Below are 9,261 nucleotides of genomic sequence, written 5' to 3' on the forward strand. Positions count from 1 at the left end.
TTTCATACTCTCTTTTCCTCCTTTCATTGCTGTCAATCTTTTCTCTATTACTGTTTCTTTTCTCTTCCTTTTTTTTGCATTCGTTTTCTGTTAAGGACTAAAAACTAAGATGAAAAATTACCTCCTTCTACACCATCCAATAGTTAGCAATCCTTAACCACGTCACGGGAGATAAGGAAGAGGAAGAGGAGGAAGAGGAGGAAGAGGAAGGGAGATAAGAAGACGTGTAACTGATCAAGGGTCAAAATCTTATCTCCGCAGCTTCCTTTTACTTCCTGAACGGTCTATGGAGTGACTGTTCTCCTCCTCCTCCTCCTCCTCCTCCTCCTCCTTACATTCGCACCCTCTTTTCGGCTCTTTGCTCCTAGATTTAACATGAAGGAGTCCACTTAATTTTCCTCCTCCTCTTCCTCCTCCTCCCCCTCCGCCTCCTCCTCTTCACCCTCCTCCTCCTCCTCCTCCTTTCACAGAGTTAAAGAAGAGGATTGAAAGTTAGGTAGATTTCTCTTTTTTTATTATAAGTACTTTATAATCCCATTTAGATTGACTTTTTTTATTTGTTTTATAGCGACAATTGGAGTTTTTTTTCTTTCGGTGTGTGTGTGTGTGTGTGTGTGTGTGTGTGTGTGTGTGTGTGTGTGTGTGTGTGTGTGCGCCAATGAGTTGTTGCACGCAAGTCTTTTAATGGAAGTTCGCAGAGGAATGTGAATGAGAGAGAGAGAGAGAGAGAGAGAGAGAGAGAGAGAGTAATAAATCACCCCCTCCTTCATTTAACAGCTGCTGGGGACACACATCACAAACAATAGTTACAAACACAATTCTTCTTCCTTAACTTTAAAGAAATAAAAATGTATTATACTCTCTTCACTTCAAAAAAAAAACATCATATTCGTATTATCCATTCTGTCACTTTCAAATACTTGCATTCTTTATCTCACAAATGGAGTGGTTTGCATAATTTTTCGGACCATTAAACTGCATATCCGCCTCTTATTTACCTCTCCCTTTATACAAATTGCTTCGTAGTCTTGGTTCGGTACTTCACTTCCAGATATTTGTTTATTTTCCTTTACTAATGAAGTCGTTTGCATACATTTTCTGGCCCATAACACTTCACATCCATCGCTTCTCTTCCTCTTTCATTATTCAAGACGATATTCCTTACATTTATTCATTGCTTTGCTTCCTGGTATTTTTATTATTAAATTTACAAATGATGAAATTCTCTTCCTCTATCCCCAGTCCCTTCTCTCTCTCTCTCTCTCTCTCTCTCTCTCTCTCTCTCTCTCTCTCTCTCTCTCTCTCTCTCTCTCTCTCTCTCTCTCTCTCTCTCTCTCTCTCTCTCTCTCTCTCTCTCTCTCTCTCTCTCTCTCTCTCTCTCTCTCTCTCTCTCTCTCTCTCTCTCTCATGTGTCATCTTTCCTTCTCTATCTTTCTCTCTTCATCTCTCCTTTTAACTCCTATGTTCCTTGTCATTATTTTTATTTTATTTTTCGCGCTTCATAATTTACAACGTTACGCATTACATTTATTCATTGCTTAAATTCGTCATATTTATTCTGTTTAATTTACGAATATAGTGATTTGCTTAAATTTCTGCCCTTTTAAAACCGTACATTCATTATTTCATTGATTTTTCGTGCTTCATACATATTAGATTTACATATCATTTTATTTCCTCATATTTGTTTTGATTCCTTAACAAATGCAGTCGTTTACATAATTTCCAAGACCTTAATTTAGTCCGCCCATCAACCGCTTCTTTGATCATTCGAGCGTCACAATTCAAAGTGTTACGTGTGCCATTTACATATTGCTTTACTAACTCAAATCTGCATTGTTTTATTTACATTTGAAGTCTTTTGTATATATTTCTGGCCCATCGTACCGCCCATCCATCGCTTCTTTAATTATTCAAGAATGCAAATCGCGTACAACATTTCCCTTGTTCCTGAGTGGGCGTCTGGGTGTTGGGTGACCTTCGCGGAGAGGGAATGGGTGACGGGCAAGGCTGTCAACTCCACCCTTTACTCCTCCCTCACCCCATCCACCCACATCCCCTATACTACCCCTCTTCCACCTCCTTCTTCCGCAATCCACCTTTACTTCTCCCCTTCCACTCCTCCACCTCAGTCGTCCGCTAATCAACCTGTATCTCCATATCCTTCTCTTCCTTCTCTTCCAGCAAACCTATCTCCCCTTCTTCCCCTCCTCCTACTCTTCTCTTCCTTCTCTTCCTTGCTCCACTTTTACTCTTCCTTTCCCCATTCCCTCTATTTCTCCCTTTTCTTACCCGTCTCCTTCTCCTCTCCACTACACCCTTAACTTACCTATTCCCTAATCCACCTATCCCCATTTCGTCTCCTGTTCTCTATTTCACCTATCTCCCTCTTTTTCTCCTCCACCTTTTCCACTTCCTGCTCCACTCTTTATTCCCTTCTCTTTGTCCAATTCTACCTACCTCCAACTTCTTCTTCTTCTTCTTCTTCTTCTTCTTCTTCTTCTTCTTTTTCCAACTCCTCCTCTTCCTTCTCCTTCTCCTTCTCCTCCTTCTTCTTCTTCTTCTTCTTCTTCTTCTTCTTCTTCTTCTTCCACCTCCTCCTCCTCCTCCACACCCTGACCTTCCACTCCACCTCCTTATCCTCTCACCTCTTCCACCACTCTCTCTTCTCATCATCGTACACTAATTTATTTTGCTCCGTGCATGTCTAATGGATTTATTTTCGCTCTCAATTCCTTGCTAATCTTCCCCTTGTGTGATTGGATTCTCTTTTTTTTTTTTTTTTTTTTTTTTGTGTGCAACGTTTTTTTTCCTTGTTTTTTTTTTACGAATCGTTATCTCGCTTTACTTGACTTTCTTTTTTTTGTTATTTGCCTTTTTATTTTTGTTTCTTCTTTGGTTTCTTTCGCTCAGTTTCTTTATTTTTCTTTTATTTATTTCATTTTCCGTTTCTTCCTCTTTCCAATTCATCTCTCCTTCAATTTTTTGTTCTTTTCATGTCTTTTCCTGTTTTCATCCTCTCTCTCTCTCTCTCTCTCTCTCTCTCTCTCTCTCTCTCTCTCTCTCTCTCTCTCTCTCTCTCTCTCTCTCTCTCTCTCTCTCTCTCTCTCTCTCTCTCTCTCTCTCTCTCTCTCTCTCTCTCTCTCTTTCCTCCTTCTGTCCCTCTTTGATTTATTTCCCCTCGTCTCTCTCTCTCTCTCTCTCTCTCTCTCTCTCTCTCTCTCTCTCTCTCTCTCTCTCTCTCTCTCTCTCTCTCTCTCTCTCTCTCTCTCTCTCTCTCTCTCTCTCTCTCTCCTTTCGTTTCCCTGGTTCATTCCACTCTTTATTCTTTTATTTTTCTTCTTCTCTCCTTTATTCCAGTCTATCTACTTTCCTTATTTTGGTATTTATCTGTGCTTTTACTCTCTATCAGTCTTCCTTTTTCTTCCTTTTCCTTGGCTATCTCTTTTCATTTTTTCATTCTTTTCATACTAATTATTTCTTGTTTTTTTTTCATTTTTCATTTTACTTTTCCCTTTCTCTCTAGTGTTTTCCTCTCTTTTCCTGGATTTTTCTTCATTCTTCTCTTCATTTTACTCATATTTCACTTTTTTTCCCCCTTTCTCCCTCTCCTTTGCGTTATTCTGTTTCTCTCTCTCTTCCTCTCTTCGTTCCAGCCTCCCTCACATTCCTCTGACATTCCTCCACCTTCACCTCTTCACCTCATTTAACGCTCATTCCTTCCTTTATCCCTCCTTCGTCTCTCTCTCTCTCTCTCTCTCTCTCTCTCTCTCTCTCTCTCTCTCTCTCTCTCTCTCTCTCTCTCTCTCTCTCTCTCTCTCTCTCTCTCTCTCTCTCTCTCTCTCTCTCTCTCTCTCTCTCTCTCCTTTTCTCCTTTTCTTTCTCTTCCCCTTTATCTATCTCTCCTGTTCCTTTTCTTTCCATATTTATTGTAATTTTCTTCATCTCTCCTTTTCTCTCGTACTCCTTGTCATTTTTTCTCTTGTTTTCTCTACTTCTTTTTCCTTCTTTTCGTCCTTCTCTTCTTCGGTGTTCGCTTCTCTGCCTTTTCTCTTTGTCTCATTCTTAGTCGATGCATTTCTCTTTAACTTTATCTCCTTTATCCTCTTCTTCATATCTCCTAGTCTCCTTCTCTTAATTCTTCTCCTTCACTCTTATCTTGTCTCTCCTTTCTTCTCCTTCTCTTTTTTTCTCTTCTTATTTATCATATATTATTTTTTCGTTTTAGCTTTATCTCTCGCCTTCCTTCTTCCCTCTTATCTCTATTCTTGTTTATGTCTGAAGAAGATTTTAACATTCTCCCATTGCATTATTCACTTATCTCTTATCTCCTGTTTTTTCCTCCTCCTCCTCCTCCTCCTCTTCCTCCTCTTCGTCCAACACTTTCTTAACATCTTACTTCTCTCATTTTTCCATTTTTTTCTATGACTTTTTCCTCCTTTTATTTTTCTTTCCTGTCACAACTCTTCCTCTCATTCATATTCGTCTCTCCCTATCTCTATTTTTCTTCTTTATTTCTCCCTCTTTCTTTCTCTTCTCTTCTCTTCCCTTGCTTATCCATTTTTCTCCCTCTCCCCTGTCATCTCTTCTTATTCATCCTCCTCCTTTCTCTACTTCTATCTCATTTACTTCTTTCTTCCCCCTCTTTCTATTTTTCCTTTCATTTTCCTTTCTCTTTTACTTATTCTTTCATCTCTCCTTCACTTATTCCTTTCTTTCTCTCTCCTCTCGTTCTTTCCCTTCTCTTCCTTTCTCTACTTCTTCTTCATCTACCTCCTTCTTCTCCCTCTCTCTATTTTACCTTATATTTTCCTCTCTTTTCCTCTCTCTTCCATCTCTCCTTCTCTTATTCCTTTCCCTCTCTCTCCTCTCGTTCTCTCCCTCTTCCTCAACCACTTTCTTCCCTTCTCTCTTCACTCTTCTTCTCTTATCTTCTCTTCCTCCTCCTCCTCCCTCTCTATCTCCCTACCAGACATAGTATTCTCCCCCTCCCTCTGCTCTTCCTCTTCCTCTCCCACTATCTTCTCTCCTCTTCTCTCTTCTCTCCCCCCTCCCCCCCCGCCAGGCTAATATTGACCATCAAACACTAAACGTCCCCCAAGAAGGCGCCCTTTGGTACCCCGCATACCTCCACCTCCCCCTCCCCCCTCCTTTCCTACCCTCTTCCCCCTCTCTCCCTTCCTTCCCTCCTCCTATCACTCCTCCCTGCCCTCTGCCTCTCCCTCCCTTCCAGTATCACACCCTCCATGCCTCCTCACTTTTCTCCTTCCTTCTCCCTTCTTCATTCATTCCATTCATCTCTCCGTTTCTCCTTCCCCTTTTCTCTCCATCTTTTCTCTTTCCTTCCATCTGTCTCTCCTCTTCTCCGTCTCCCTTCCTTCTTCACCCTTTCCTCCTCCTCCTCATCTTCTGTCCCTTCTCTTCTTCGTTCTCTCTTTCCTCCCTCCATCATGGTCTCTCCTCTCTCCACAAGTCTTTTCTCCTTCAGAATCTTCCTCACTCTCTCCTTCACTTCCTCCCTCCTTTCCTGCCTGTTCTTAACCTCTCCTTCTCTATCATACTTTCATCAGTCCCTCCTTCACTCCCTTCCTTCATCAATCGTTCCTACTTCTACTTTCTTCCTTCTTCTCCCTCCCCCCCTCTCAAACCTTCTTTCCCTCCTTCCCTATCTCCTTTCACCAGTCCGTCAGTTCCTCCTTCTCTTCCTTCATCGGCTCCTTCCCCTACCTTCTTCCCTCCTTCAATACCTCATCTCTCGTGCTACCTCCTTCTCTTCTATCTCCCATCAACCCCTCCTCCTCGAACCTCCTCTCTCCCTCCTCCCTTCAATACCTCGTCTCTCCAATCTGTCTTATTTTTTCCTCCCGCTCTTTCAGCCTCCCGTCCCACCTGTCTATTTATCTCCGCACTCGTCTGTTTGGGGTCTAATCTTTATCCATCCGTCTGTTTGCCCGGCGAGGTGTCAAGAGAAGATTCTAAACAGGTGATTCTGAGCGATTAAGGTGATCATTCTTTTACCTGTCATCCGCGCTGTTTTGTTTTGTTTTCTCATTATCATCTTAAGTCTTTTCTATCGTTTTTTTTTTTTCTCGGGTGAGGGGTAGTTTTTTTTTTTTTTTTTCTTGCGGTTTGTTTTGGGTCTTCCCTTTGGTTGCTGATTCGATGTTCATGTGACTCTTCTCGTTGTACAGGTAAACATATTCCCTTCAATAACTTCTTTTTCTCCTTTTTTTTCTATTCCTTTAATGTGATTTTTTTCCTACCTGTCATCTCGAAGGTAATTGTTTTCGCTTTAGAGTATTAATGGGAATGTTAAGACAGGTGCTGGTTGATATTATTTTCCTTTCTTATTTCTTTATTTCGTTTTCTTTACTGATTCAAATTGCTTTCTTATGTTCCTCTTCAATTACTTTCGATAACCGTATTCATATTCACGGTACTCTGAAGATTAACTATATTCTCTCTCTCTCTCTCTCTCTCTCTCTCTCTCTCTCTCTCTCTCTCTCTCTCTTTAATACACCATTATTCTTTTAATTTTCCGTTACTTTAAACATCCACTTCTAGTTTGTTCAGGGTTGTCTATCGTGCATGGGTAAATATGTGTAGCGTTGATTTCTTGTTTCTCATTTCCTCAATCACCTGGTCTCGTCCTTTTACTTTCCTTTTCCATCACGACAAACCTTCAGTACGTCTAGGTAAACATTTGAAGCGTTAAATTCTTGCTTCACCTTTTCCTCATTTACTTAAGTCTTCTTCTCTTCCTTTCCTCTTCTATCACGACGCACATGCATTGAGGAAGATGCGCTGCGTTGATTTTTTGCTTTTCCTTTCCCCCATTCACTTAATTCTACTCTCTTCCTTTCCTTTTCTATCACGACACACTTGGCAAATACTCAGATTCAGGCGTGTAGCTTTTATCTCTTGTTTTACCTTTTCCTCCTAAATCAACTTCTTCTTCTCTTACTTTCTTTTCCTATTACGATAAATAATAGGGACATTCAAGACCGACTGGGTGAAGATGCATAACGTTCATTTTCTATTTTATCTTTTCTCGTTCTCTTCCTTCCTTTTCTACCAAGACACAAAATGAATGCGTTTAGCAGAGTCTGAGATGCATTGGTGTAGGTCTAGAGCCTGTCTATCTACCTTTATCTATTCTCGTTCCCTTCCTTCCTTTTCTACCAAGACACAAAATGAATACGTTTAGCAGAGTCTGAGATGCATTGGTGTAGGTCTAGAGCCTGTCTATCTACCTTTATCTTTTCTCGTTCCCTTCCTTCCTTTTCTACCAAGACACAAAATTCATACGTTTAGCAGAGTTGGAGATGCATTGGTGTAGGTCTGGAGTCTGTCTGTCTGCCCCTTGGTGGTGTTGGTGGTGTTAGGAGCGAGGAAAGTGGAGTTCAGATATATTTATAGAAGCACACACTCCACCCCACATGCCTCGAGTCGCCTCCACACCCCCGAAACTCCACCCCACATGCCTCCACACCCTCCTCTACCATCTCCACATACTTGCAACGCACCCACACACTCACTAATGCATTCCACATCGCTACACTCTCCCACATCATGCTGAAGACTGTCACACTGCACATTTCTTTATCTAACTCACACCTCACTGCATTCCACATGGCTACAATATCCCACCTCTCGCGCACTCCTTCTCACCCTTCTCACACTCCACTGCATTCCACATCATTAAGTCCTGTTCCGTATCATGCCCAGGACTGTCACATCGAGCACTTTACACCTCACTACATTCCACATCGCCAACGCTATATGTTTCACACGTAGTATTCTTATTCATCAAGTTATGTGGGTAGTCTGGCTTCTTTATTTAGTATTGGGGATGGAGTTAGGAGTGTTGGATTTTTATAGTAGTCTGGCTTTTTACTTTCATTTTTGGAGGAGAATTAAATAGAAGTGCTGGATTTTTACAGAAGTCTGGCTTTATACTTACATTTTTGGAGGATAATTAAATAGAAGTGCTTGATTTTATTAGTAGTCTGGCTTGTTACTTTTATTTTTAAAGGAGAATTAGTCGACGTATCACAAACTCAGTCGTACAAAGCGATATCAACAAAATCAACAAGACCAACCAACAACGCCTTGAAATTCGGGTTAAGATAGATAAATAAGCCTCGTTAGTGTTGATGAAGACTAATACGACGCTTAAAAAAGTCAGGTGTTAGTCCTATTCCGTCTCTTGCTACTGATGCTACACGCTTCTCCTCCACCTTCTCTTATTAAATGCTCCTCTTCTTCTCTTCTACCTCTTAAATCACCCACATAATAGTCCACCTAATTTTATCTCATACCATCGTGTCTACAACGCCACTCTCTCATTTCACACCCCACCACACCCCATTACACACACACACACACACACACACACACACACACACACACACACACACACACACACACTCACACACACACACAGGCTCCTGAATACGCTACCCACACCCACATAGACACTTTAAACACACATGATCTTTGCCCTATAACACACACACACACACACACACACACACACACGGCACATAACTTTTCTTTTTTATCAACACATCTCTCTCTCTCTCTCTCTCTCTCTCTCTCTCTCTCTCTCTCTCTCTCTCTCTCTCTCTCTCTCTCTCTCCTCTCTGCCACGCCCACGCCCTAGGCAACACACACACACACACACACACACACACACACACACACAGACAAAGCGCCCCTTGTCCAAACACTTCAACCTCGTCAGAACATTTTGCGTCCCTGCTGAGCTCACGAGACGCCCATAGGAAAACACTACAAACTATCTCTGTATTCATGTCATCTTCCCCGTACGTGAGAAACAGAGGGACAGAAGAGAGAGCGAAGAGTGGAAAAGGTGTGTTGGTTAGTGTGTAGAGAGTAAGAAGGGGAGAGATAAGGGTTAAGATACAGGAATTTCGGTGGTGGGAGTGAATCGGGTTGAAGTATTTAGAAACTTTTAGTCCACGAAATATAAGATTAAGTAAATATGAAGACGAAGAAAGAGTAAATAAATGAACGCAGGACCAGAGACGAAGTGAGATAAGAAGAGAGAGAGAGAGAGAGAGAGAGAGAGAGAGAGAGAGAGAGAGAGAGAGAGAGATGGGTTTTATGTCGCAGCCACTAACTTATTGACACACACACACACACACACACACACACACACACACACAAGCGGTAGTCAAGAGGAAAAATTTGACGAATGATCCTTTCTCTCCCTCTTACCCATGTCTCCTCCCTCTC

This window comes from Eriocheir sinensis, chromosome 13, assembly GCF_024679095.1.
Source record: "Eriocheir sinensis breed Jianghai 21 chromosome 13, ASM2467909v1, whole genome shotgun sequence".
NCBI lineage: Eukaryota > Metazoa > Arthropoda > Malacostraca > Decapoda > Varunidae > Eriocheir > Eriocheir sinensis.